This window comes from Mustela erminea, chromosome 4 (genome assembly GCF_009829155.1).
Source record: "Mustela erminea isolate mMusErm1 chromosome 4, mMusErm1.Pri, whole genome shotgun sequence".
NCBI lineage: Eukaryota > Metazoa > Chordata > Mammalia > Carnivora > Mustelidae > Mustela > Mustela erminea.
In genome coordinates, this window is record NC_045617.1 from 48,939,922 (window position 1) to 48,966,177 (window position 26,256).

Below are 26,256 nucleotides of genomic sequence, written 5' to 3' on the forward strand. Positions count from 1 at the left end.
TAGTTCATTTTTGTTTTTGTTTCCCTTGCCTCTGTAGATGGGCCTAGTAACAAGTTGTTACAGCTGAAGTCAAAGAATTTGCTGCCTATGTTCCCCTCTATGAGACTGATAGTTTCCTTGTAGCACATTTAGGTCTTTCATCCATTTGAATTTTTTTGTGAATGGTATAATAAAGCCATCTGGTTTTCCCAACACCATTTGCCAAAGAGACCATCTTTTTTCCATTAGATAGTCCTTCCTGCTTTGTCAAACATTAAGTACATTAGTTGATCATATAGTTGTGGGTCCATTTCAGGGTTTTCTATTCTGTTCCATTGATCTATGTATCTTTGTACTAGTACCACACTGTTTTGATGACTACAGCTTTGTAATAGAGCTTGAAGTCCAAAATCGTGATGCCGCCACCTTTGCTTTTCTTTTTCAGGATTGCTTTGGCTATTTAGGGTCTTTAGTGGTTCTATACAAATTTTTGGATTATTTGTTCTAGCTCTATGAAAAATGCTGGTGGTATTTTGATAGGGATTGCATTAAATGTGTATTGCTTTGGATACTATAGATATTTTAATGATGTTTGCTCTTCCAATCCATGAGCAGGTAATGTTTTTCCATTTCTTTATGCATCTTCAATTTCTTTCATAAGCATTCTGTATTTTAGAATACAGATCTTTTACCTTTTTGGTTAGGTTTATTCCTAGATATCTTAGGGCTTTTGGTGCAATTTTAAATTGGATCAATCCCCGACTTCTTTTTCTGCTGCTTCATTATTGGTGTATAGAGGTGCAACTGATTTCTGTAGGTTGATTTTATATCCTGTGACTCTGCTGAAGTCCTGTAATACTTCTAGCAATTTTTTGGTGGCATCTTTTGGATATTCAACATAGAGCATCATGTCATCTGCAAATAGTGAAAAAGTTTGACTTCTTCCTTGCCAATCTGGATGCCTTTTATTTCTTTTTGTTGTCTGATTGGTTAGGCTAGAACTTCCAGTACTATATTTAACAACAGTGGTGAGAGGGGCCATCCCTGTCTTGCTCTAGACCAGAAAGGAAAAGCTCTCAGTTTTTCCCCACTGACGATGATATTAGCTGTGGGTCTTTTGTATATGGCCTTTATGATTTTGAACTATGTTTCATCTATCCCTACTTTGTTGAGGGTTTTTAATCAAGAATGCTATAGTTTGTCAAATGCTTTTGTTTGCATCTACTGAGAGGATCATATGGTTCTCATCCTTTCTTTTACTAATGTGGTGTATCAGGTTGATTGCTTTGCAAATACTGAACTACTCCTGAAGCTTAGGAATAAATCCCACTTGTCTGTGGTGGTGAATTCTTTTAATGTATGTTGGATTCAATTTGCTAGCATTTTGTTAAGAATTTCAGCATCCATATTCATTGGGGATATTGGCCTGTAATTCTCCTTTTTAGTAGGGTCCTTTTTTGGTTTTGGAATCAAGGTAATGCTGGCCTTGTAGAAGGAGTTTGGAAGCTTTCCTTCCATTTCTATTTTTTAGAAAAGTTTAAGAATAGATATTAGCCCTTCTTTAAATGTCTGGTAGAATTCCCCTAGGAAGCCATCTGGGCTGGACTTTGGTTTGTTGAGAGATTTTTGATTACTGATTCAATTACTTGGCTGGTTATGGGTCTGTTCAAATTTTCTATTTCTTCCTGTTTTGGTTTTGGTAGTTTGTATGTTTCTAGGAATTTATCCATTTCTTCCAAATTGCCCAGTTTTTTGGCATATAATTTTTCTTAATATTCTCTTACGATTGTTTGTATTTCTGTGGTGTTGGTTTTGATCTCTCCTCTTTCATTCATGATTTTTTTATCTATTAGGGTCCTCTCTCTTAGGTTTGGCTAGGGATTTACCAATTTTATTAATTCTTTCAAAGAACCAGCTCTTAGTTTTGTTGATCTGTTCTACTGGTTTTGTTTTTATATCATTTATTTCTGCTCTAATCTTCATTATTTCCCTTCTTCTGTTCGCTTTAGGCTTTATTTGGTGTTTCTTTTCTAGCTTCTTTAGGTGTAAGGTTAGGTCGTGCAGCTGAGACTTTTCTTGCTTTTTGAAGTAAGCCTGTATTGCTATATATTTCCCTCTTAAGACTGTCTTTGTTACAGCCCAAAGATTTTGGATTGTCATGTTTTCATTTTCATTTGCTTCCATGCATTTTTTTAATTTTTTCTGAAATTTCCTGGTTAACCCATTCATTCTTTAGTAGGAAGTTCTTTAACCTCCATATATTTTGTGGTCTTTCCAAATTTCTTCTTGTGGTTAACTTCATTCCACAGTGTTGTGGTCTGAAAATATGCACGGTATGAGCTCAATTGTTTTGTACATGTTGAGGCCTGATTTGTGGCCCAGTATGTGATCTATTCTGGAGAATGTTCCATGTGCACTCAAAGAGACTGTATTCTGCTGCTTCAGAATGAAATGTTCTGAATGTATCTTTTAAGTCTATCCAGTCCAATGTATCAAAGCCATTGTTTTCTTGTTAATTTTCTGCTTAGATGATCTTGTTCATTGCTGTTAAGTGGGGGGTGTTAAAGTCGTCTAGTATTACTGTATTATTATCAATGAGTGTCTTTGTTTGTTATAGATTCATATATTTGGGTGCTCCCAAGTTGGGGGCATATTTACAATTGTTAGATCTTCTTGTTGGATGGACCCCTTAATTATGATATAGTGCCCTTCTTCTTCATCTCTCATTAGAGTCTTTGATCTAGTTTGTCTGATATAAGTGTGGCTACTCTGGCTTTCTTTTGATGTCTATTAGCATGATAGATGGTTCTATATCCCCTCACTTTCAATCTGGAGATGTCTTTAAAGTCTAAAATGAGTCTCTTGCAAGCAGCATATAAACGGGTCTTATTCAGGTTCATTTTAATGCATTCTGATACCCTATATCTTTTGATTGGAGGACTTAGTCCATTTACATTCAAAGTAATTATTGATAGGCATAAATTTAGTGCCACTGTATTACTTGTTAAGTCACTGTTTCTGGAGATTTTCCCTGTTCCTTTCTAGTCTTTGTTGCTATTGGCTTTTCTTTCCCATTCAAAGGGTCCCCTTTAATATTCCCTACAGGACTGGTTTAGTGGTTATAAACTCCTTTAGTTTGTCTGGGAAACTCTCTCTCTCCTATTCTGAATTACAGCCTTGCTGCATAAAGTAATCTTTGCTGCATATTTTTCCCCTTCAGCAAGTTGAATATATCACGCCACTTTCTTCTGGCCTGCCAGGTTTCTGATATGTCTTCCCTTGTAGGTTAGGAATTTCTTTTCCCTTGCTGCTTTCAGGGTTCCTTCCTTATCTCATTATTTTGCAAATTGTACTACAATATATCTTCATGTTGGCTGGCTTTTTTTTAATTTGATGGGAGTTCTCCGTGCTTCCTGGATTTGAATGACTGTTTCCTTCCACAGATTAGGGAAGTTTTCAACTATAATTTGCTCAAATCTACCTTCTGCTCCAATTTCCGTCTCTTCTTCTGGAATTCCTATGATATGAATGTTACTATGCTTTATATAGTCACTGAGTGACCTATGTCTACATTTGTGATCCATTACTTTTCTCTCCCTCTTCTTCTGTTTCATTATTTTCCATAATTTTATCTTCTATATCACTGATTTCTTCCTCTGCTTTGTCCATCCACATCGTCATTGCATCTGATCAGTTTTGCATATCAGTTACAGCATGTTTTATTTCAACCTGACTAGGTTTTATTTCTTTTATCGCTGCAATAAGGGATTCTCTAGTGTTCTCTATACTTTTCTCAAGCCCAGCTTGCATCCTTATGATTGTTGTTTTAAACTCAGGTTCAGGCATCTTACTTATATCTGTTTTGATTAACTCTCTGGCCATTACCTCTTCCTGTCCTTTCTTTTGTGGTGAATTCCTCTGTCTTTTCATTTTGTCTAGGTCACTGTTTTTGTATTAGGAAAGCCTGTTATATTCCTGCTCCTGATTAACGGCTCTATTAAAAAGAGGTCCTATATTGTCCTGGGCTTGGTGCTTCAGGAGGTGTTTCAGAGGGTGCATTCTGCTGCTGTGCGGTGTTTTGTTTTGAGTATGCTCCATGCTGGGCATGGAACCCAACGTGGGGCTTGAACTCACGATCCCGATATGAAGACCTAAGCTGAAACCAAGACTTTGATAATTAACCCACTGAGACACCCGGATACCCCTCTGCTATTGTGTTTTGGCTGCTCTTTCCCTCAGGTCAGTCCTCTGCAGAGTTTCTCCTTACCTACAGTGGAGAGTGTTTGGATCTTACCCACTGTTTGGCAAGTTTTAACTGTGTGTGTTTGGTCTGCTTGTTAAAAGAGGCTAGATCCTATTTCCCTTAGAGATGAAGTTTTGCAGCGCTCTATGATCAGTGGACTTGGTGTATGTGAGGGGTCTGTGCTGGTCTTCGGGAGAAGAGCACTGGTTCTCAGGTGGACTTGCCTAGGGAAGATGCACCTGCAGGGTGCAGGGCTTTGTGTAAATGGCTCCAGCCTCCACTGAGGGTGCTGTGTTGCTCACTGAATTACTTGAGCACTCATGGGAAAGGGGGAAATGGTGTTGTCCTGTTTTCTCATCCCTGTAGTGGAAAGTTCATACCTGCCACTCTTCAGGAAGCCCTCACAGAAGAGTGAACAATCTCCCTTCTTGTGTCCCCAGCTTCCATCAGATCCCTGCAGCTTGGCGGGGGGTGGGAAACATCATCTGTTCTGTTTGCTATGTCCTCCATTTCCAAAACACCTAGAAAATGCTAGCAGTTGCTCAATGACTATTTACCCAAGGAACAAATTGAAAGAATAGTTTAATGAGAATGCCTTTAGCATATCCTAGTTTGACAAGATGTCTTCTATAGCATTCTAGTGTACACTCCTTGCCATTGGACTACTGGGCAGGTACTAGGCTTCCCTGAGGAGTTCCCAGGCAGCTTTAAGGTCTAGGTCCTCACACAAATATCTCCACTACTACCGTTTCCCCTCCCATTCTGCAGAATAAACAATGTTCTGAAGCTTTCTGAGAGCCAAGGCTGGTCACAGTCAGAGTCAAGAGTACACTTTGAATCTCTGCACACATACTTGCCCTGGCTTGGGTCTGATCTGAAGGGCATTGGAGACACCAAAGCTTGGCAATGACAGATACAAAGCTCTCCAAACTAATCCCATTAAAATAAACAAAAACCAGGTAAAAGCACTGTGTGGAAAGAAAATACCATTTCAAGACAAGTTCTCTAAATGATCTCCACTCAAGCCCCTAACTTCCTTCTCCTAGAAATTCTGAAACTGCTGTTTTAGGTGGTTGAATGGGGGCTCAGAGAACAAGTTTAGATGCCAGCTTATCCAGAGTTCCCCCGGAACTGGGTTTCACTCTACTACATATACTATATAATTTAATTTACAAAATCAGATCAGTTATTAAACATTCAGGAAAATGAACCATATAGAAGTGTACTATCTGCTTAAATGTTTTTGATTACTAGAAACAATGACTCTAAAAGCTCAAATAGAGTATTATCTCCCTGAGTTTTTAGGTTTTTCCCATCAATGTATCTTCCAAGAAATCATGAAAATGAAATCCAAGTAAACTATTGTATATTCTCACCTAAGAACTGGAAAGGAGTTTATTACTAACAGCATAACTGTTTTCTTAATCTATCCAGGCATTTCCCAAATTTTCCTGTAAAAGATCACTTTAAATTTACTCCTCTACTATTGAACATTACATCTGGCTGAAGAAAATGTTTTACATACTTTATTTATTATAAGTTATTTGGAAGGCTGTTGCTGTTTGTTCCAAAAGAACCCCAATGTCATTCCGGAGAGTCTAATCACCACATATGGTGGTTGGAAAAAGCAACCACTCTGTCATCCCACAATCCTAAGAAAGAATATTTCCAACCCCCTACAGTGGGTTCTTTCTACAGCTCATAGGAATAAAAGGCAAGGGAACTACAATGAGTCACAGACGTACTCTTACTAGATAACAGTTCCACCATTTAGCAGTGGGCTTTATACTTTTCAAAAGCTCACATCAGCCCTTAGCCTCACTGTTAGCTCAAGTACAACACTTTTAGATCCATAAACAGAGGACTCCCTTTAAGGTGTTTTATGGTTATACGTCTAAAAGCCAATTGTACTATTAGGTTAGGGCCGCAGCTCAGGTCTTTAAAGTCTACAGGTTTATAGGGCACTCAAATATGAGAAATGGAGTATAAATGAGATAATAAGGTTTCAAAAGCATATTAGACCTCTGGGATACAGAGACTGGCCTCAAATTTATGTCAGCTGGAGCCCAAATATTTTCCCAAAATGAGCATAATTCACCTACATTTTTAAATTAATAAGTAAAGCAAAATTTAAAAGTGAGAGCCCTGAAGAGATGAAATAATCCCGATGCAATTTAAAATTTTAATTAACGAGATGATTTTAAAGGGTTCACGAGAATCAAGTACACTAACTGAAGGGACTTTAAAGGTTTCAGTGACTAAACAACCTTCAGTGTCCCTTGAACTCCTTTAATGCTGTAATACATTTACATGAAAAACATAAACCACCACATTGCTTTTCCTCAAAAGAGACTGAAATGATTTATACAAATTAGACCAGACTTACATCTTCTAGGTAACAGACAATCTGGAATACACATTGAACCCATTTGGGGCATTTTGTTTAATTTATTCTAGTAATATGAGAGGTCAACCTACCTATATAAACTAAAGTACCCAGATAGGTATTAAGTCCTTCAACAAACCCTTTTTACCTTTTATTTAATTGCTGAAAACTTTTTTAAGACTAAGAAGAAAAAGAAAGTCTCAATTTCATAAAGTAGAAAGGAAAGTAGAGAAGAAGTTGACTCATTTGCCCAAGGTCATCCAGCAACCAGCAGAAAACTGGGGCCTGAGAACCAGTTCCATGCCCCAGAACTCTGTGTGCTGACCAGGCTATGCAATCACTTTTACAGTCTGAAAGCCTGCAAAAGCTGGGATAGTATGCTTCATGGTAGCAAAAGAAGGAAGAAGCATATCAGACTATTCTCACAAAAGGCTAAAGGCAGGCGCCTGCTGCGGAAAAGAACTGACAGCTCCAGTTGGAAACCCTTCTCACCCATTCTCCAAAACAAGTTAAGTAAGCCAAAGGAATTCAACTTCTTACTGTGTACTTCTGGTGAGTGACTTTGGGGAGACAATTGATAAAATCAAGAAATGGGAAATATTCATGACTCATACCCTATGCTAACTTGACAAAGGACACAACATACCATCCATATATTCTTACCATCTTCACTTTGATTAATGAGCCAAGAAGGAATGCAAAATGAGCCTACTTTTGTATCCTTGGCTTGATAAGATGGTTGGAGGCTTCAGTCCAACAAGACCATGCATGCTTTTTCTCAAAATTAATAGTCATGGAAGTTTCAATGAGCCTCCCTTCCCTGAGGGTAATACCGTTACAAACCACAATTTACATGAGAGATTTTGGTTTTTTAACATCCTTTCCTTATAACACCAGAACCCTTTCATTGAATGTCCTTACATTCAACATTACTGAATTAAATATCTCACAACAGCCACACATTTTTAAAAATTACCTTAGGACAAAACAAAACAAAAAAAACCAAAAAGACTCTCTATAGTAGAATGATGTTAACATTTTCCCTAAAGAATCACTTGTCCTAAAATAGGCACTATTAAAGCTTTCATTGCCATAATTTGGCAAAATCTATCAGCTACAAAGTGCCAAATTTATAGTAAGGTCAATATATTTTTCAATAACTTCATTTTAGGCTTAAGAGAAACAATATGCCATTTATAAAAATGTCACTGATAAATGGCTGAGATTATCTAAGAAAGCATAGCTAACATCATCCTCAAGGAAATGGGAGAGTAGTTGGTACCAGACGAAACAATGTTAGCAACACTGATTAAGGGTTTTCTGAAAGTTTGTAACAACCTAGTTGTATTGCCCAAATGCTGAGTCTTTTAAATATGGGCAAATGTGGAAAAATTAAAGCACTCTTTGTTGACACGAAGGAAAAATGTTAACGAAGCTTTTGTGAACTAAAAGTTTTTGACAAAAGACGCAGTGTTTCACAGATGCAAAATAATCCTGCAAGTTTACTGAGGGATTGGTCAAAGAACAAACGCATGTAAGGCCCCTCTGAAAGAATATTCACTAAGATTACTCCCAGTATTATACATCTTAATATGTCCTATATTTTATAGTATTCCATACAAGTAGTTGTATTTATTTGTTTTTTAAAATTTGTTTTTTAAAATATTTATGTATTTATTTGAGAGTGAGAAAGATAGCGAGGGCGAGCACAAGGTGGGAGGGGTAAGGAGAGGGAGCAGGCTCCCCACTGAGCAGGGAGCCAGCTATGGGGGCTCGATCCTAGGGTCCTGGGATCATGACCTGAGCCCTAGGCAGACGCTCAACGGACTGAGCCACCCAGGTGCCACCATATACAGGTACTTTCTAAGTAGCCATTTTAATTTACTTTTGTAAGGACACCACACCCCCAATTTGCTATTTATCTATTAACATCCTTGACATTACGCGCATCTCCTTCACGTATCCAGTGACATGGAACACACTACCTTTCCAAGTATTTCAAAACAGAAACATAAAGGAAGCATTGTTCTCCTGCTAGGTCATGACAGAGGTCAGACCTTAGGAGAAAACAAGTCCTAGGAGGCATTTGGCTGACAGACAAATAACCTCAAGAGTCATTTTTAAGTCATCTGAAGTTAAAAGGGTCATTAGACATTGAGAATATGTCCAAAGAACAGCCATCAGTATAGGGAGGAATCTGGAAACCAGAGGATTTAAGTCATAGCTGAAAGGGATGAATAGAATATTCAAACTGGAGATGAGAGGACTGCCAGGAGGCTTGGAAGGTATCCAAATATTTGAAGACAAGTCAAATAGAAGTGGGCATAAATAAGATCTTAACAAGGGAGACTAGGAATCAGTAGATGGAATTACGAGAAAAGTAAGTATCACCTGAAAACTTTCTAACAGCCAGAACCACACAAGAGAACTGGTTGCCTCATTGGACAGGAAGAGCCGAGCAGGAAGGAACTGCTGACTGTCAGGTTGCTACAGTGCAGGGCAGTGGGGGATGGAACTGGGTGGCTTTCCAAGTCTGCTTGCTTTTGCCTACTTGTATCTTCCTACAGGATTTTGGGCAAAACCATCAATTTCTGCTTCTCAAGTTACAAAACTGGTAAATACAGTAGCATTATAATTTTGTGGTCATATAAGAGAGGAGGCAAAGATCTTTTCGCATTATGCTGTCCTATGCCTGCGGTAGGTATCAACTAACCTGATTAAAATGTATAAATATGGGATGGAAAAGGGGAGATCTTTATAAGATACATGATGGAAGGATAAACCCCATGAGAGCCTTCAAAGCCCTTAGGAAGCAAGATACATGAAAATGCCCCAAGCACCCTAAAGGTAACCACTGTGGTGGGAGAACTGAGGTAGAGGCTACCCACGAGTCTAACCCCCAGTGAATGGCTTAGCCACTGGAAAGTCTGGCTCGAACTCCTGGTTGTGAAAGCTTTTTCAGCTGCCAAAATTTTTCAGTCACATGAAAACTGAGATTGTCAGGCTTCCTTAAAATTCCATTCTTCAAAAATAAGCCTCTTGTCCCTAGAGAGACTAATTAAAAACAAAAATCCATATTTCCAACCATCTACACTTTTGGTCAAAATACTAATGAGAAACTAGTCTCTTGGATAAAAGGCTACTTAATAGATTAGTCAACACGCCCCCCACCCTCTGGTACCACAGCCCAACTTCCCCTGGAGTTTAACCACACTGAGAGATGAAAGAAACATGTCTTGAGTGATTCACACCAAGAAGACAAGTGGTTCCAAGCCATGGCGCAGGGACTTCTAGTACTGTGACTACACCTGGGATCTGCCACACCTCAAGTGTTGTCTCACACCTTGACGTTATTGTCTGTCAGCCGTCTTCAAAGATGGAGGTTTTATCCCCCTCTTTTCTCCTTCCTACCAATTCAGTTAAAGTTTGGAAAGTGTCAGAGGGATTTAATGCAAAATAGTATCAGAATTAATGATACACTGAGGTTGCCACCACTGAAAATTCATAAGCAGCTCCATGACTAAAAGAACTGAAGAACAGTAAGAACAAAGAGAAAGGGGTCATTTTACTAGTTTCCAAATGTGACAGGAGAAATCCGAAATTAATAGAAAAATACCCTAACAGAAGATCACTAAATAACATTGTTAGCAATATGAATATAACCAAAGGGAAATTAATGATCAGAAGCAGAGCACCATACCCTGCAGCTTTCAGAAAAAAACTCAGCAAGAGCTCATTTATCTAGCACTATAGGAGGCTGGGTTGTTCCACATGTTTGAGAGTTCACCCTGCTCATACCTTTAAGCAATAATATTGCATTTTAAACAGTGCATAGAACAGAAATTAATCTCATGATGATTGACAGAATTTGGAACATCAATTATAATACCATGTAACCAAGGCCCAGGTCCATCTTGTTTCTAAACTGACTACAAACTCCTGTGATTTTTAAATATTCTTACGTATTTTTTACTGTTTTTTTCTTTTCCCACAGAGTGCCTCGTTCTCAGGTTATCATTGTATCAGCTCTAGTCTTGCCAAGTCCTTACCTGGGACATCCTAACTTTGCCCCATCTTCCAATGTGTTGTTTCTAATCTATTGGGAACCTGGGAGAGCAAGAAGACATATTTGTAAGAATTCTAACTGGAAGGTGAAGGCATATGATGAAGGGCCTCCTAGTCTCTCCTACAGAATTAACATGTATCTGCTTTTAGGTGTGGGTTTTATGGTCGCTACCCCAAGCTATTTCTAAGTCTTTTTCTACCTACTTTGAGATTCTCGGTCATGTCCCTGAAAATGGAGATTCGACAAAACCTGATCTCTGACTACATGGAAAGTTCATATATTATGGGACAAGAAATACATTTTTATTTCACATCTTCTCCATGCTGCTGTGCTTGTGAACATACAGAGCTGGAAAGCAGCACCATGAGAAAGCTAGATGAGGACATTAAAAACTACAACACAAGGGGAAGGAAAGCAGCTCTGAGAGCAGGCTGTGGTGCCCTGTGAACAACACTGAGAAGGAAACAATACAGACTTAAAAGACAACAGGCCAGGGTCAGATCCCAGAGGACCAAATATGTCATAGTATGATTTTACATTTTTTGTGTTGACAACCATCTGAAAGCACCACCAGAATTGAACTATGAGTCGTAATACCAAGAAGTTTTTCAGTTTAATAAATTACCCTGGCAAGAAGGAAGGAGCAAAAGGACACTATGTCCTAGGGAGAAATGATGATGGTTTGAGTAAGGCAATGAGAATGGATAAGAACTAATGGTTGGAGAGGTACTACAGGTGGCCCCATCTACACCAAAGCGGGTTTAAACTGAGGGGCAGGGAAAAGGGGGTGGGGACAGAGGGAGAGAAAAGATAGTAGCAGCCATGGAAAATTTAAAAAGTAAATGCCACGGGGCGCCTGGGTAGCTCAGTGGGTTAAAGCCTCTGCCTTCAGCTCAGGTCATGATCCCAGGGTCCTGGGATGGAGCTCCTCATCGGGCTTTCTGCTCAGCAGGGAGCCTGCTTCCTCCTCTCTCTGCCTGCCTCTCTGCCTACTTGTGATCTCTGTCTCTATCAAATAAATAAATAAAATCTTTTAAAAAAATAAAATTAAAATAAAAATAAATAAAAAGTAAATGCCAGAGAGGCTACCAAAAAAAGTCATTATAAAACTCAGCTACTAGATGTCTGTTCTACTTCCAGAACTGGAGAAGTAATTTACTATTTGATTATGGTACAAAGAACATAAAGCTGTCTAAAGAAAAGTCTAAGGACAAAGGTATTTTTTAGACTTATGAGAGGAATTTCCCATGCAAAACATAAAAAAATGAATAACTTCTTTTTTATATCTGTATTATTTCATTACATCATTTCATATTGAAATATAGTACTATATTCCAGAATGCTAAAGGACAGTTTTCCTTAATTCTACACAGTCTTTGACACAGAAGAGACTGGTTCGGCCATCCTCCCCATTCCTTCTCTTAACATCTCTGCCAGATGATCTCCCATGAATGAGGAACACACAACCACAAGAGGTAATTCATTTCATTTTTTGATAGTTCCAACTAACTTACAGTCCCTTTAAGGACAAAACTAATAAATAGCCTTTTTCATTTTGACAGAAAATCACTCTCCTGCAACTTCCACCAAGCATTTCCAATATTATACCCTAGAGTTTCACATCATGAATCAGTTTTAACATCTACAAGGCAATTCTTTTTTTTTTTAACTTTTCATGTAACTTTATTGTAATTTTATTTTATTTTTTTCAGTATTCCAAGATCCATTGTTTATGCACCACACACAAGGCAATCCTTAAAGCCCTTTCAGAAAATAAAACTAAATCAAGCAGTTGATTTCTTCTACATGATAATCAACAGCCAAGTCTTTTGGTCCTTGCAATGATGTCATTCAGTTGTCAATCACATAGGCTGTATTTATCACATGCACGTATCTGTCTGGTTGGTTCACTGTCTTTACTGACTTTAGGGCAGAAGATCTAGTGTAGCTGCCAGTCACGTGATTTGTTTTCCTTGATTTACTGGCAAGACATAAAAGTAATTTTGTTCCCCAATAATGACAGACATCTGAAATTTGGTCAACTCCAATGGAAGAATTTATTATTTTAAAAAGCTTACTTTCCTTTCTTCCTCATCTCCAATGCTGAATTGTGGTTCTTGGTCAAAGAAGTACAAGAAGTACTCGGGCTGTAAGTGCCAAATCCATTCTCTCAAAAATACTACCTGTGTGAGACATTTCTGTTGTCCTTCTCAGTGAGCCAGGACTCCATATATTGAAGTCAATAGTTTCTATTTTCTACTTTATAATTCAATCAGTTCGATACTGGGCTTTAGAAATATCACATTCAATATCTGCTATCATTACTATCAATCATTCAATATTGTTCAGTGGTTTAGCCAAACAAGAAAAAAAAGTAAGTATATAGATTATAAGAGACACAATCGGTCTTACCTGCAGAATAAGATAATCAACCTAGAATATCAACTAAGAAACTACTGAAAGGAGTTGAGATTTTGGTGAAAGGACAATACACTGAAATACAAAAATCACCCTGCCTCTTGCTTAAAAAAAAAAAAAGAAAAAGAAAAAATAGAGCAGCTTTCCAGCTCAAGCTGATAGACTGAATATATGCTTTTTTACCTTCCCTTTCCTAAGACAGGAAATGAATACAAAAGGAAAAAAAACCTAACAGCCAAAACAACCAAGTTGGGGGAGGGGGTAGCAATTACTAGACAAAAGAGACTAAAACAAGAGTCTTATGGATGTGTGATGAAGAAGCAGACCAAGAGCAGAAGGAGCTAAATCCCAGACACATGGGCGAGGGAGGGAGGGTGTACAAGGGAAGAGGAAACTAAGCTCCCCTGAGACCCCAGATGGGCTCCCCAGCAGGTGTGGAAGGTGGGTGTAAGAACCGGGAATGATAACAGGGGAATTAAATAAAGCAGCTGTACCAACTGCCCCCCTTCCCCCAAATACAAACACATATTTCCAACCCTGACCTCAGAGACAATCCAGGCAAAGAAGAAAGTCTATGATAAAACCATTCAAATTGCCTACAAAGATAGGCCTGTTCTGTGAGGGTTGATGTCCAAAAGGCAAGCCTACTTCATTTGTGTATTGAGAGGTACCCCCCTCCTCATGCCTACAGACACTTCCCATTCACCTACCCACATGCACAGACAGACCTGCTCAACTCTTCCCACAGAGATAACTGCTGAGGAAAGAGACCTATAGGAAAACACCCACTCAGGGCTCCAAAATAATCAAAAAGAACAAAAAGTAGATACTACAAAAGAAACAAACTATTGAAGAAACAGAGATGATTTACCAAATCAAACTTTTCAAAAGCCTATTATTTTATAATATAAATAACTTTCATATTATATTGGTATACCCAGGACAACTGAAGAGGATATGGCACAAAACGACAGCAAAGTCCAAAAAGAACAGAGCATAAGAAAAAAAAAAAAAAAACTGCTGAAATTAAATTATTCAAAATAAGAATTAAAATTAAAAAGAGAAGAAATGGTCAAAACACTACAAGAACACAACAGGACAAAAAGTAGATTGGAAAAGGTGAGAGACACAGAGGATCAATCTAGAAGGGCTATTATCTAACCAATAAGTTTTTTGAAAAGGTAATATACAAAAGAAAAAGGATATAATTATTCTTAAATAAGTAATAAGGTCCCAGAGTAAACGCATGAGAAGCAAAATAAGATGACTGAAAAAGACTCACTCTGAGACGCACACATATGGCATTTCTGTATAAAAGGACAAATAAATAAAAGTTTTCAGAAAAACAAACATATAGAACAATCACTTACAGAAGGATGAAAATCACACTGGCAACACACTTTCTTACCCCAATATAATACAAGTAGATAGAGAAGCATTATCTTTAAACTCCTAAGGGAAAGTTACTGCAAACATAGAATTCTTATCCAGCCAAATATCAACCCAGTGTGAGTGCAAAACACAAACATGTTTTTCACCCAAATGTAGGTGTCCTGAGAGCCTCCCACACTCACACAACTTCCGCTTGGTGAAGTTAATTTGTATGTTCGTTAGCAAAATGAGGGAGGAAACCAAGAAAACAGTGTCTTTAAGAGTGCAATGGAGAAATATTCTTGAGGATGAATTTGTAGCATAGTTAAGGAATGACAGTTAAAACTGGAATAGAAGGCTCCTAGGGGTTAAGAAAAGTGGATTCCAAGTGATAGTATTGATCTTCAAGATATATTAAAGGCTGACTCTGCTTTTTCAAGGAGAAAAGAAGAGACAATTTGAAATTTTTTTAAAAATCCAGATCAATCCAAGAGAACATTATGGCCCAAATATGAAGCATCTAAAATGTGACAAGATTTTATGGAACTAATGCACCATAAGAAAAGACAAACCTTTGTTCTAGAGGCCAAGAATATCTCCTTTTAGGTGCCTAGGGGCAAAGACAACTGGACTAAAGTTAAAAAGAAAAAAAAAGGAATAAAATCTTACCCTCCTGGTCAGCTCTGTGGTTAAAAAAAAATTTATGTTGTCAAAATAATATCAAGAGTATTTATTGGTTTTTAACTTTTCAAATCAAAAGTTTGGAAGGTTTAATTATGGTTATAGTACAGAATTGAATGTTATCAGTCTCAGCTATGTAAAAATAAATAGTTGATACAAAATAGGAATTGGAAGAAAAGAAAGAGGTGAAGACAAGAGTAGAAGGCATTAATGTCATTTTCTTACACAGTGAAATATGGAGGGATACTAAAAAAAGTTAATAGAATAAGATAAGATCTAAAAATTTATTAAAATCAAGAAGACACCGAGATGGCCAACAGACACATGAAAAAGTCCTCAACATTACTCAGCATCAGGGACATGCAAATCAAAACCTCAGTGAGATACCACCTCATACCAGTCAGAAAGGCTAAAATTAACAAGTTAGGAAACAACAAGTGTTGACGAGAATGCGGAGAAAGGGAGCACTCCTCCATTGTTGGTGGGAACGCAAGCTGGTGCAGCCACTCTGGAAAACAGTATGGAGGGTCCTCAGAAAGTTGAAAATAGAGCTACCCTATGAACCAGCTATCGCTTTACTCAATATTTACCCTAAAGATACAAATGTAGTGATCCAAAGGGGTACATGCATCCAAATTGTTTATAGCAGCAATGTCCACAACAGCCAAAGTATGTAAAGAACCTAGATGTACGTCAACAGATGAATGGATAAAGAAAATGTGGTATATGTATACTATGGAATACTATGCGGCCATCAAAAAAACAAACACAAAATCTTGCCATTTGCAATGACATGGATGGAACTAATGAGTATTTGCTAAGCGAAATAAGTGGATCAGAGAAAGACAATTATCATATGATCTCTCTGATATGAGGAATTTGAGAAGCAGGGCAGTCGTGGGAGGGAGGGAGGGAAAAAAATGAAACAAGATGGGATCGGGAGGAAGACGAACCATAAGAGACTCTTAATCTCAGGAAACGAACTGAGGGTTGCTGGGAGGTGGGAGGCAGGGATAGGGTGGCTGGGTGATGGACACTGGGGAGGGTATGTGCTATGGTGAGTGCTGTGAAATGTGTAAGCCTGATGACTCACAGACCTGCACCTCTGAAACAAATAATACATTATATATTATTTAAAAAAAAATCAAAAGACAATCAGTAGAATAAATAACTCAAAAATGGGGAAATGATAAGGTGAAGCTAACAGGTAACAACTGAGTGTGAAATAATTTTTTTAAATTATAAGTGAAGGTGTACGTACAATGATATATACACATGTAGACATATATATACATTTGTGAATATGTGTGTATTGGACCTCTCTTATTATGGGATAACCCAAAACTTTTAATGCATTCTCCTTTTTTTAAAGATTTTATTTATTTATTTGAGAGACAGTGAGATCACGAGCAGGGGGGGAGGGTAGAGAGAGAAGCAGGCTCCCTGCTCAGCAGGGAGGGACTGATGTAGGACTCGATCCCAGGACCCTGGGATCATGACCTGAGCCAAAATCAAAGGCAGATGCTTAACCAACTGAGTCACCCAGGTGCCCCATTCTCCACATTTTTATAATTTTTTACATTCTTCCTTGAAGAAGTGGAATTGATAATTAAGGAAATTATTTTCGAGTCTCCATCATAGCTAAGATCAAGATGTAACCTAGGCACAGTCAATCAAACCCAATTCATCAGTGAACTACATGAGGGACTGGGCTAGGGGAGTCCATTTTTCTGGCACAAGGTATAAAATATGTTTTTAGGTCAGAGTCAGCAGCAACTGGCCTAGATGTTGGCATATTCGCCCCAGCACATTAATGTTTTATGATGCTAAGAAACACAGTAAGAGGCAATGCATAACCACAGAGCTGAGAGCCTCAGAGAAAAACAGTTCCATACACTAAGCCTCTTGACTCAGCCTAGCCCATCTGTTCTGTTTTAGAAGTGTTTATTGCATGGTTCTCCCCAACTTTTATGCATTTTGCCCTTAACTTCATAACCCAGCAGGTTCACTCCTTTCTGATTCTAGTTTCAAACCTTCCGTGCTCTAGAAACAAAGCTGTATATGTTTTGAGCTATTTGCTGAACCTACTTCCATAAACCCTGTTATTTTTGGTATATGTTTAGAATCCAGGTCTTTGCAGAAATAAATCAAGTATTATGACAAAAATATCCATATAATGTCTTAAAGATATGGAAGTGGCCATCAGAACAAAACAGAGAAGTGCTTAGAAGTGGTCATGTTTAGGGGTGGGCCTAAAAACAGGGATGGAAAATATTGCTTTGCATTATATGCTCTGCTAAACTGTTACTGACATGTAATGTATTACTTTAATTTTTTTAACCTCTCCCATTACACACAGAAAAGGCAACAAAAGAATAAACTGTAATAATAATGATGTCATTCACAATAACAACAAAAATGCATACAGTACGAAAAAATAAACTTAAGATGTGTAACAGCTACAGAAGAAATCATGTTAAAAGAGAAACAGAGAAAAAACCAAGTTCTTGGAAGAAAAAGCAACAAAAGCATGTGACAGGGAGTGTGTGTGTTTGGAAGGCTTGACTATCCAGGACTGATAAGGGCGGTTTCAATTTTGGAATAGAAAAATTACAGAAGTAAATGGTATTACTCCTTAATTTTACTTCTTAAATCTTTTGAAGACGATAGTTTTAATAAAGTTTTAAGTTAAATTGTAACTGCTAGACATTGTAAAACCAGAGTATTAAAATAGAAAAGGCAAGAAAAACTTACCAATTATAGCATAAATGCTACAATTTCCTAAATGTAAGTACCAGTTTGATGGCCATCAAAAAAAAAAGAAAAAGAAAGAACAAATGTAGATTTCTTACATTGAACCTAAAATGTTAAACTAAGAACACAAAGTACCTATGAGTTTTTTCACTATGAAATGAGGTAATGGATTTCTTTCTTTTCACTGCTTTCCCTAATAGCAAAAGCAAATAGTTTCAACAAAATGAAAATCTTGAGTGAAACTCAAACAATTTAAGTGTATAAGGGGACATATTAAGTAGGATTAGAAATGGAAAAATATAATTATAAAATTTAATCTTGCTTTCTCCAGTTCCATGTAGAAGTAAAAAAAATAATGCCAAATGAAATGAAATATGGTAATGTGATTTACAAGGTGTATACAGTGTTTAGGAATGTTCTATTCTTTTAAAAAGTGTTATACAGGTGGGCAAATGTGAAAGAAAACTCTTGAAATGTTATAAAATATTTGCAAGCTCAAATTTAGAAGCATTTCATCAATAAAATTCAAACGATCATTTTTAAAGCATGAAGTTAGATAATCATCAAATAACTATTCTACCATGAGGCACAGGGATACTATGAAAATGTCAGCATTCCAGAATTTAAGATATAAGACCAAACTGCAGTTCTGCCACTCATTAGCTGAGTCACTTTGGAAGGTTCCTAACCTTTCTGAAAGACAGTTTCCTTATCTCTAAAATGGGAACAGAAATTCTTAGCATAGAGAATGGAAATGCCTCTGTCGGAACATTTTACGGTCCTGACAAAAAGTCCCGCAGGAAAGAAACAGAAATGACTCCTGCTGGTAAACACATAGCAACCGCCAATATCTTCTACACGTACAAGTTACATTCAAATTATATCCCAAATCACAGTTATTTCATCACATCTGAAAAATATTTACAAAATCTGCTCAAACTGGTTGAGAAGCTGCATGCTTTAATAAAAGCAGAGGCCAGCAACCTTCTCAGCTGTGTGACCAGGAACAAGTTACTCAGTTTCCTCACCTATAAAATAATGACGGTGACATCTAACTAGAACTGTTGTGAATACTAAGGGAGCTATGCATAAAACATATTGTTTTAAACTCTGACCTACCACTCACCAGTGGTATGTCAAGCCTTGTTATATTTCATATATTTCACAAAGTTAGATCAGAACCCAGGCACTATCCTAATCTTCTTCAAGACATACCTAAAACATAAGTCATACTAAAAATAGATCAGGTAGACGGAGTGATACTCTCAGGGTGTTTTTTTCTACAGAAATTACCAGTTTCTTTCTTTTTTTTTTTTTTAAGATTTTATTGATTTAATTGACAGAGAGAGATCACAAGTAGGCAGAGAGGCAAGGGAGAAGCAGGCTCCCTGCTGAGCAGAGAGCCCCATGTGGGACTCGATCCCAGGACCCTGAGATCATGACCTGAGCCAAAGGCAACCGCTTAACCGACTGAGCCACCCAGGTGCCCAGAAATTACCAGTTTCTCCGTTAATTTCTTCCACTGAAAGACGGACTACTTACTACATATTTCATGCTATTTTTGACATGCAATAATAAGATCATTCAACAAATATTTACTGAATTTCTTCTCTATACTGCACACTCTTCTAAATTCTGAGGGACACGGTAATGAACAAAATTCACAAGACTCCCCCGCCCTCATGGAACTCCAAGGAATCATCCAAGGGCCACCATGCAGGGCAATAAATGTAGTCATCACATCCCAAGTATAGCACCCAAGAACACAGAACGTGCTCCAATTCGTACAACTAACCAGTTGTGGTCATGACAAAGAAAATCCTATATGAACCATGAGTTGTCAAAAGCGGAACCAAGTTCCAAATTGTCAGCCTTCCTATTTTAGAACAGAGCAGCAATTCTTATCAGAAAGAATGACCTGCCTTCCCTGCCTGCATTCTCTGTAAGGTCAACCCACATCCAAAGTAATTCCAAACTAAAAATGATATTTTCATTATTCCTAAAGGAAAGCACTTATTTTTACCCCAGATAGTACTGAATCTAAAAAAGATTTTTGAATCATTTCTTAGATTTTTTTATATCAGAAGCTTATAATAATCATGAAAGAAACACGTGAAATTTTAAATATACAACCTAAAATAACTTTACTTAGAGTCTACATCAGAAAAACACCTACTTCTATCAACAATTAAATACACCATGCTAAATCCATAATAATTTTAAACCTAAATATCATTGCACCATCAAAGAGGCATATAATTTTCATCTGGGCATATTCTTTGATTACACGTTTTTATCAAAAACTTATTTAGAGAGTGAAAGAAAAGCACAGAGGGAGATTTCTAATTTGTTTTCAGTCAAATAAACCATCGGTTGTTCTGCTAAACACATTAAAGATAACATTTGGGATACATTATAATATATGCTCTAGGAAAAAAGGGCCCTGATACTCTTTATTCTGAACCTCAACATGAGATATGCTTAATTTACAATGACAGAGTCAGGCCCCATTATGGAAACCTAGTGATACTAACCATGAAACTTGGCTTAAGAGAGGCCTCTAGTGGTTACAGGTAATTACTAGCTCTCCTGCCCACCCCTGCACTGTGGTAATGTTCTTATTCTCTCATTCATTCTCCTATTCCCTCCCCTCTACCTCGCCAATTAAAAACTTACAGCAAAAGAGCTAGTATTCAACCAGTGAATTATCAATCAGGTCCAAGAAATTGGACTAAAAAAATGTATGTAACTGGGAGTACTAAGCCATTATAGGTTCTCTAAAGGCAAATTCTCCAACTTCCCCACAGAACCAATTTAGAGCCATTCACACCAATACAGGCCCTAAATATTACCTTGCAAGTGTTAGTAATCTTACTAAAAATGAAACCTAAGGTAATCCAAATTGATCTTATGAAAATAAAAAACCTAAAGGCTACAAAATTATAATTAAAGTCATAAAATGTAACCCATATGTTTTTACGTTTATCTTTAATGGTACTTTGGGTCTTCTCCATCTGCTTTGCACTATTCACAAATACACTAACACCAGGTGCAAACAGAGAGAGTAAGCAAACTTGGTTCTTTATATATAAATGATTAGCCACACCCAGATGACCAAGGTTTAACTTCTTCCCACTTCTTCCCAGTTTCACTCCTACAATACCCTTTTCCCTTTTTATTGAAGGACTCTGCTCCCAGAACCTCCCCACCTCCACCCCTTTCCCCCGCCAGCCTCAGAACCTGCCTTAACTTTATCCAGGGTCCCAGTGAAGTCTTTGAAGCATGAAAATAGCTGGAGTGAAAGGACAGGAGGAGAGGCTGTTGAATGCTCCCTCCCAACTGCGGTCACTTCCTCATTCCACAGCAAACCTACTTCCACCTACTTCCAGCTTCTGTCCCACATTGTAGTGCCACAAAGGCCTTTCCCTGCTCCCAGGATACCCCCAAGATACTGAGACCATAGATGCCTCAACATGCAGCCATACAACAACCGTTGGCATCGATGGCATATCATCAACTTTTGCTACACAAGTCAGGTCGAAAAGAAAAGAGAGGGAAAGCAAGAGGGAGAGAGAGAGGAAGTTCCTTTCTATATTACCTCCAAAGTTTGTTAAGAATTTAAAAGGTGGGATGCCTGGGTGGCTCAGTGGATTAAGCCTCTGCCTTCAGCTCAGGTCATGATCTCAGGGTCCTAGGATCGAGTCCCGCATCGGGCTCTCTGCTTGGCGGGGAGCCTATTTCCTCCTCTCTGTCTCTCTGCCTGCCTTTCTGCCTGCTTGTGATCTCTATCAAATAAATAAATAAAATCTTAAAAAAAAAAAAAGAATTTAAAAGGTAACAACCCATCTCCTATGTAACTCAAAAAAAAAAAAAAAAAAAAAAAAGGTAGATTACTTTGGGGGAGGAGGGAGAGACTTTGCAACAGTATCTCGTAAGACTTTGCAACAGTATCTCGTACCGGTATGCTTGAACAGAGAAAACCCCTGATCAGAAGCAGTGCCTAATAGCTACGACGGATGTTAAAAGTCACATGTCACTCCTGGGACCAGTAGGAAGACCAAAGGGAGCAGGTCCAGGCTGACCTCTTCTAGCTCCAAAGTCCTTCACAATGACCCACCTTACAAAACAGGCAAGGAAATAAGAGGAGAAAGGTTCAGAAAAACCCAAATTAGTATCATAAGGCTTTTAGAGTAAAGCATGTGTTCTTGATTCATGAGAAATCACTACAGGCCTTCCCTGGACAATGTACATGTCTCAGTTGTAAAGTCTGGTCATCCAGATCCCACGGCACCTGGCAATGATGTGACGGCAAAAGATAAAAGAAAATTTAAATTTAAAGAAACTTAAAACCATGAAATTAAGCACAGAAATGTATCAATGAAGTAAACAACCATATACCTCAATAAACGTAAATGTCAACACAGTGTAACAACTCATGTTCATTTGGATGAAATTTTTCTGAAAGATGAAATTTTATACTTTACGTTTTCCTTGAGAAAAGTTGAAAAGGTTCTGGAAATATTGCCATTCAAAAGGTTAAGAAGTTTTAAAAACTACTACCCATAAACAGTAACTCTCGTCTATGTAAAAAATTACCTTAAGAACTCAATTCTCAGAAATTGTAAGATAGCTGAGGTTTACTGTAGTCACTTTCACTTTGCTTTTTGGAATAAATTGGTCCTGTTCTAATGAGAATTTAAGCAATAATTTCTATATACCATGATGAAAAATGGACAACTGTCAAGAAAAATATAACACAAGGTCAAACTAAAACTCAAGACTCTAAAATAAATGCTTCAGCTTAAAACAGATATATTCATAAAGCACTAATCAAGAGTTACTTTTCAGACTTTTGTATAAGCACCAAAAATAAGAAAAAGTACCAAACTCAAAACATTTCACTATTAAACAGTTTCATCATCAAACTTTCTTTTGCTGATACTGCACAGCAAAAATCTACTGAATGCCAACCTAATCCACACATTTTTTTCAGGTACCAAAAAATCAGCAGTCAGCCAACAGACAAAAACCCCTAACCTCACAGAACTTAACCTCCTACCAGGGGAAGAAAAATTGACAATATAAATAATAAAGTTACACAATATACGAGATCATTTCATCTCTCTAGAAAAACAGCAAGGAGGGGTAAAAGGGAGTCTTGGTGAGACGGATGGTATTCAATATTAAGTAAGTAGGTAAGAGGCCTTGAAAGAGAAAATAGTATTTGAGTGGTGACCTAACAGTCACTTGGTTGAGAATCAAAGAAGAGCATTTCCTGAAGGGTGGACAGGTGGTAGGCTGTGGAAGGTGGTGAGACAAGGTAAACCCCTGCAGACCATGGTAAGAAATTTGACTTTTCCACTAATTTTAATGGGAAACTATTGAGGCCTTTTGAGACTAGAAGGGACCTGATGTGACTCACATTCGAAAGGATCAGTTCTGCCTATGACAAGGGACGAGCAGAAGTAAGACAGTATTTCAAGGCTATGGCCAAAACCCAGGTGAGCATTAGAGCTGGTGGGCAGATGTTGGACATACTGTGTAGGCAAAGCCAGCAAGATCTGCTTTGGAATTGAACGTGGGCAGGCAGAAGAAGAAAGAGAAAAATCAAAAAAGGTTCCAAGATATAAAGGCAACCCCTTATCTATTTCAATAATTAACATATTTAATCTTCAAATAAAGTATAAGCATGTCAAAGCTCTATGTCAATACTTTCTTCTCTATAAACATGTGGAAATCATCTACACTTTGTAAACTGTCATTTTTCTTTTCTTTTTTGCACTGTTGTAGGCAGTTGATTTTAAGTTGAAGGACAGTATTATTCTTGAATCCTGAGTTTCTTTCAAAGATTGTCATTCTCCTGCCAAAGTCAAGTTCTTCTTTTCCATAAGCAGCTTCTCTGAATTTCTATACATTAAAAAAAAAAAAAAAATCATTTCAAGTTGGACAGTACTTCAAGCCTAACTCTGTGCCTGGCCTCTGATTTTTTTTAACTTTGTAGCTCACTTTTTAACTCACTCCGAATGTGGTCTGTATCTCAGCAAGAAATCTATTCAAGCCCTCAACACTTAGCCAAGGTTCTTATCTCTGGGGAGTGTGAGAAGAACAGCTTCACTTAGGGGTATGGCTGAACGACCAAAAAAACTGCACCAGATCAGAGGACACCAAGGCTCTCCCTAAGTCTACAAAAAGGCTCACTACATTATAAATTCAAGAAAATTAATCAGTGGCAGCACTGTGATCTAACTCTACCCCAGTACAATGCTGTAATGACTATAACCTTACAACACATCTTGATTATAACACATTTGATAACTTAGTCCTCCAGCTTTACTATTCAAGATTGCCTTGGCTAGTTTTGGCCTTACAATACATTAATAGAGTGTGTGCTTCAGTTTGCTTGCATCTTCTCTAATTTCTCAGAATAATGTTTTGTGATTTTCTGCATAGTTTTTACATACGCATCACTCAATTTCACCCTAGATGTTTGATTTTTTTACGCTTTTTCAAATGTTTTCAATTTATTTTCTATTTGTTGCTGGTATTACACATTCCTTTTCTATTTTGTTGCTGGTATATAAAGATACAATTATTGTATATTGACCTTGTTTCCAGGGGTGTTGGTAAACTGAATTCTAATGATCTGCCCATAGATTCCACTAGATCTTTTTACATACAAATCACGTTATCTATGAGTAGTAAGTTTTACTTCTTTCCAATCCATATGATTTTTGTATCTCTTGCCCTTATGTGTGGGCATCCTTGTTGCATTCTTGATCTCAATGGAAAATTAGTCAAAATTTCAGTAGGAAATATAATTTTTGCTGTAGGCTTTTTATAGCTATTCATAGCTACAAGATAAAGCTGCTCTTTATAGATTCCCCTTCTATTTCTAGGTTACTAAGAAATTTTCATTATGAACAGATGCTGACTTTTAACAAATGTTTTTCTGTATTACAAAGATCATCAGGATTGTTTTTCCCATTTTCTGTTCACGTGGGAAACTGCATCAACTACAGTGTGAATGTTTGTGAATGCCAAACACCCCTTGCATACTTGAAATAAACCCTTACTTTTATCTTTTTGTATATTGTTGGATTTGACTTTCCAATATTTTGATTTTTACATCTCCATTCATTAAAAAAATGTGTCTATAATCTTTCTTTATATACTGTCTGAAACAGATTTGATATAAAGATTGTGCCAGCCTTATATAAAGAATTTGGAAATATACCCTCTTGTTCTATTTTCTCTAAGAATTTGCATAAGAACTGTGTTTTAAAGAATTCACCAGCAAAGCCCTATGGGTCTAGGGTTTTCCTTGTATAAGCATTAATTAAAATGGATTCAGTTTCGTTGATATATGACTATTGAGGTTTTCTAATTTTTATTTTTGAAAACATTGTATTTTCCTAGGTATCTGTCCATTTCACCCAAAAGTTATTTATAAAATTGTTCAGGCTATACTCTTAGTATATTTCTATTGTCTGTAGGCTCTGTGACTTCCCCCTTCTTCATACCTGGTGTTTGTCATTTGTGTTTGCCCTGTTTTTTTCCATTAATCTTGCTAAAGTTTTATCAAGTACATTAGTCTCTTCAAAAATCTAATTTTTACTTCATTAAACTTCTCTACTGTACATTCTGTTTCACTGATTTTTGCTCTTTATCACTACATTTATCCTATTTTCTCTAGATTTGATTTTCTTTCTGGAGATGGAAATTCAGATCACTAATTTTTTTTATTCTTACTCCTCTTTTCTAAATATATGTATTTCCGGCCATACAGCTCTCTCTGAGCATGGCTTTAGCTGAATCTTGAAATTTTTGATATTTAGCAACTTCATAACCCTTCAGTTCAGTATTTTTCTAATTTCTGTTTCAGTTTCTTTTACAACCTTTGATTTAAGTGTAAATTATTTAATTTGTAAGAAGTTGAGGCTTTTCTGGAATTCTGGAAATTCTAATTTCCAGAAATTAGAATCCAATTTCTAATTGAATTCCACTATAGTCCAAACTTTAAATGACTTTAAATGTCTGAAGTTTAAGACTATATTTATGTCCTAGCATTTGGTCAATTTTGATAAATGTTCCATATTCAACTGAGCTAGGCATACTGTGGCATTTCATAATGTATACTAGATTTAATCCTTCTGTTTTTAATTACTTATATACTTGGGTTTATAGCTATCATCTATCTGTTTTCTAGTGACACACTGTTTTGTTTTGGGGTTTTTTTGTTTGCTTGTTTTGGGTTTTTTTTTTTAACATATTTTCCTTTCTTTTAGTTTAACCAAATACTTCCATTTATCTATAGGTCCCTTTTTAACTTGCTGGAAATATACTTTCACTATGATTTCA

General features: G+C 37.1%; 1 protein-coding gene and 1 long non-coding RNA gene across 3 annotated transcripts in view; both read right to left on the reverse strand.

Moving 5' to 3' along the window:
* BCKDHB (branched chain keto acid dehydrogenase E1 subunit beta) overlaps nt 1-26,256 on the reverse strand; it is a 216,324-nt gene that overhangs the window by 112,256 nt on the left and 77,812 nt on the right. Inside the window, exon 10 of one of the 2 annotated variants that reach the window (XR_004284879.1) lies at nt 23,659-23,805. The exons of the other annotated variant lie outside the window; for it this stretch is intronic. The gene's annotated coding sequence lies outside the window, so the exon portion shown is untranslated. Of the gene's footprint in view, nt 1-23,658; nt 23,806-26,256 lie in introns of those variants that run through there. 2 annotated transcript variants of the gene reach the window in all.
* LOC116588299 lies at nt 344-15,459 on the reverse strand. Its single transcript, XR_004284880.1, has 3 exons — nt 14,501-15,459; nt 6,600-6,603; nt 344-357 (listed from the first exon to the last, which is right to left on the reverse strand). It is a non-coding gene; the product is annotated as an uncharacterized LOC116588299 (long non-coding RNA).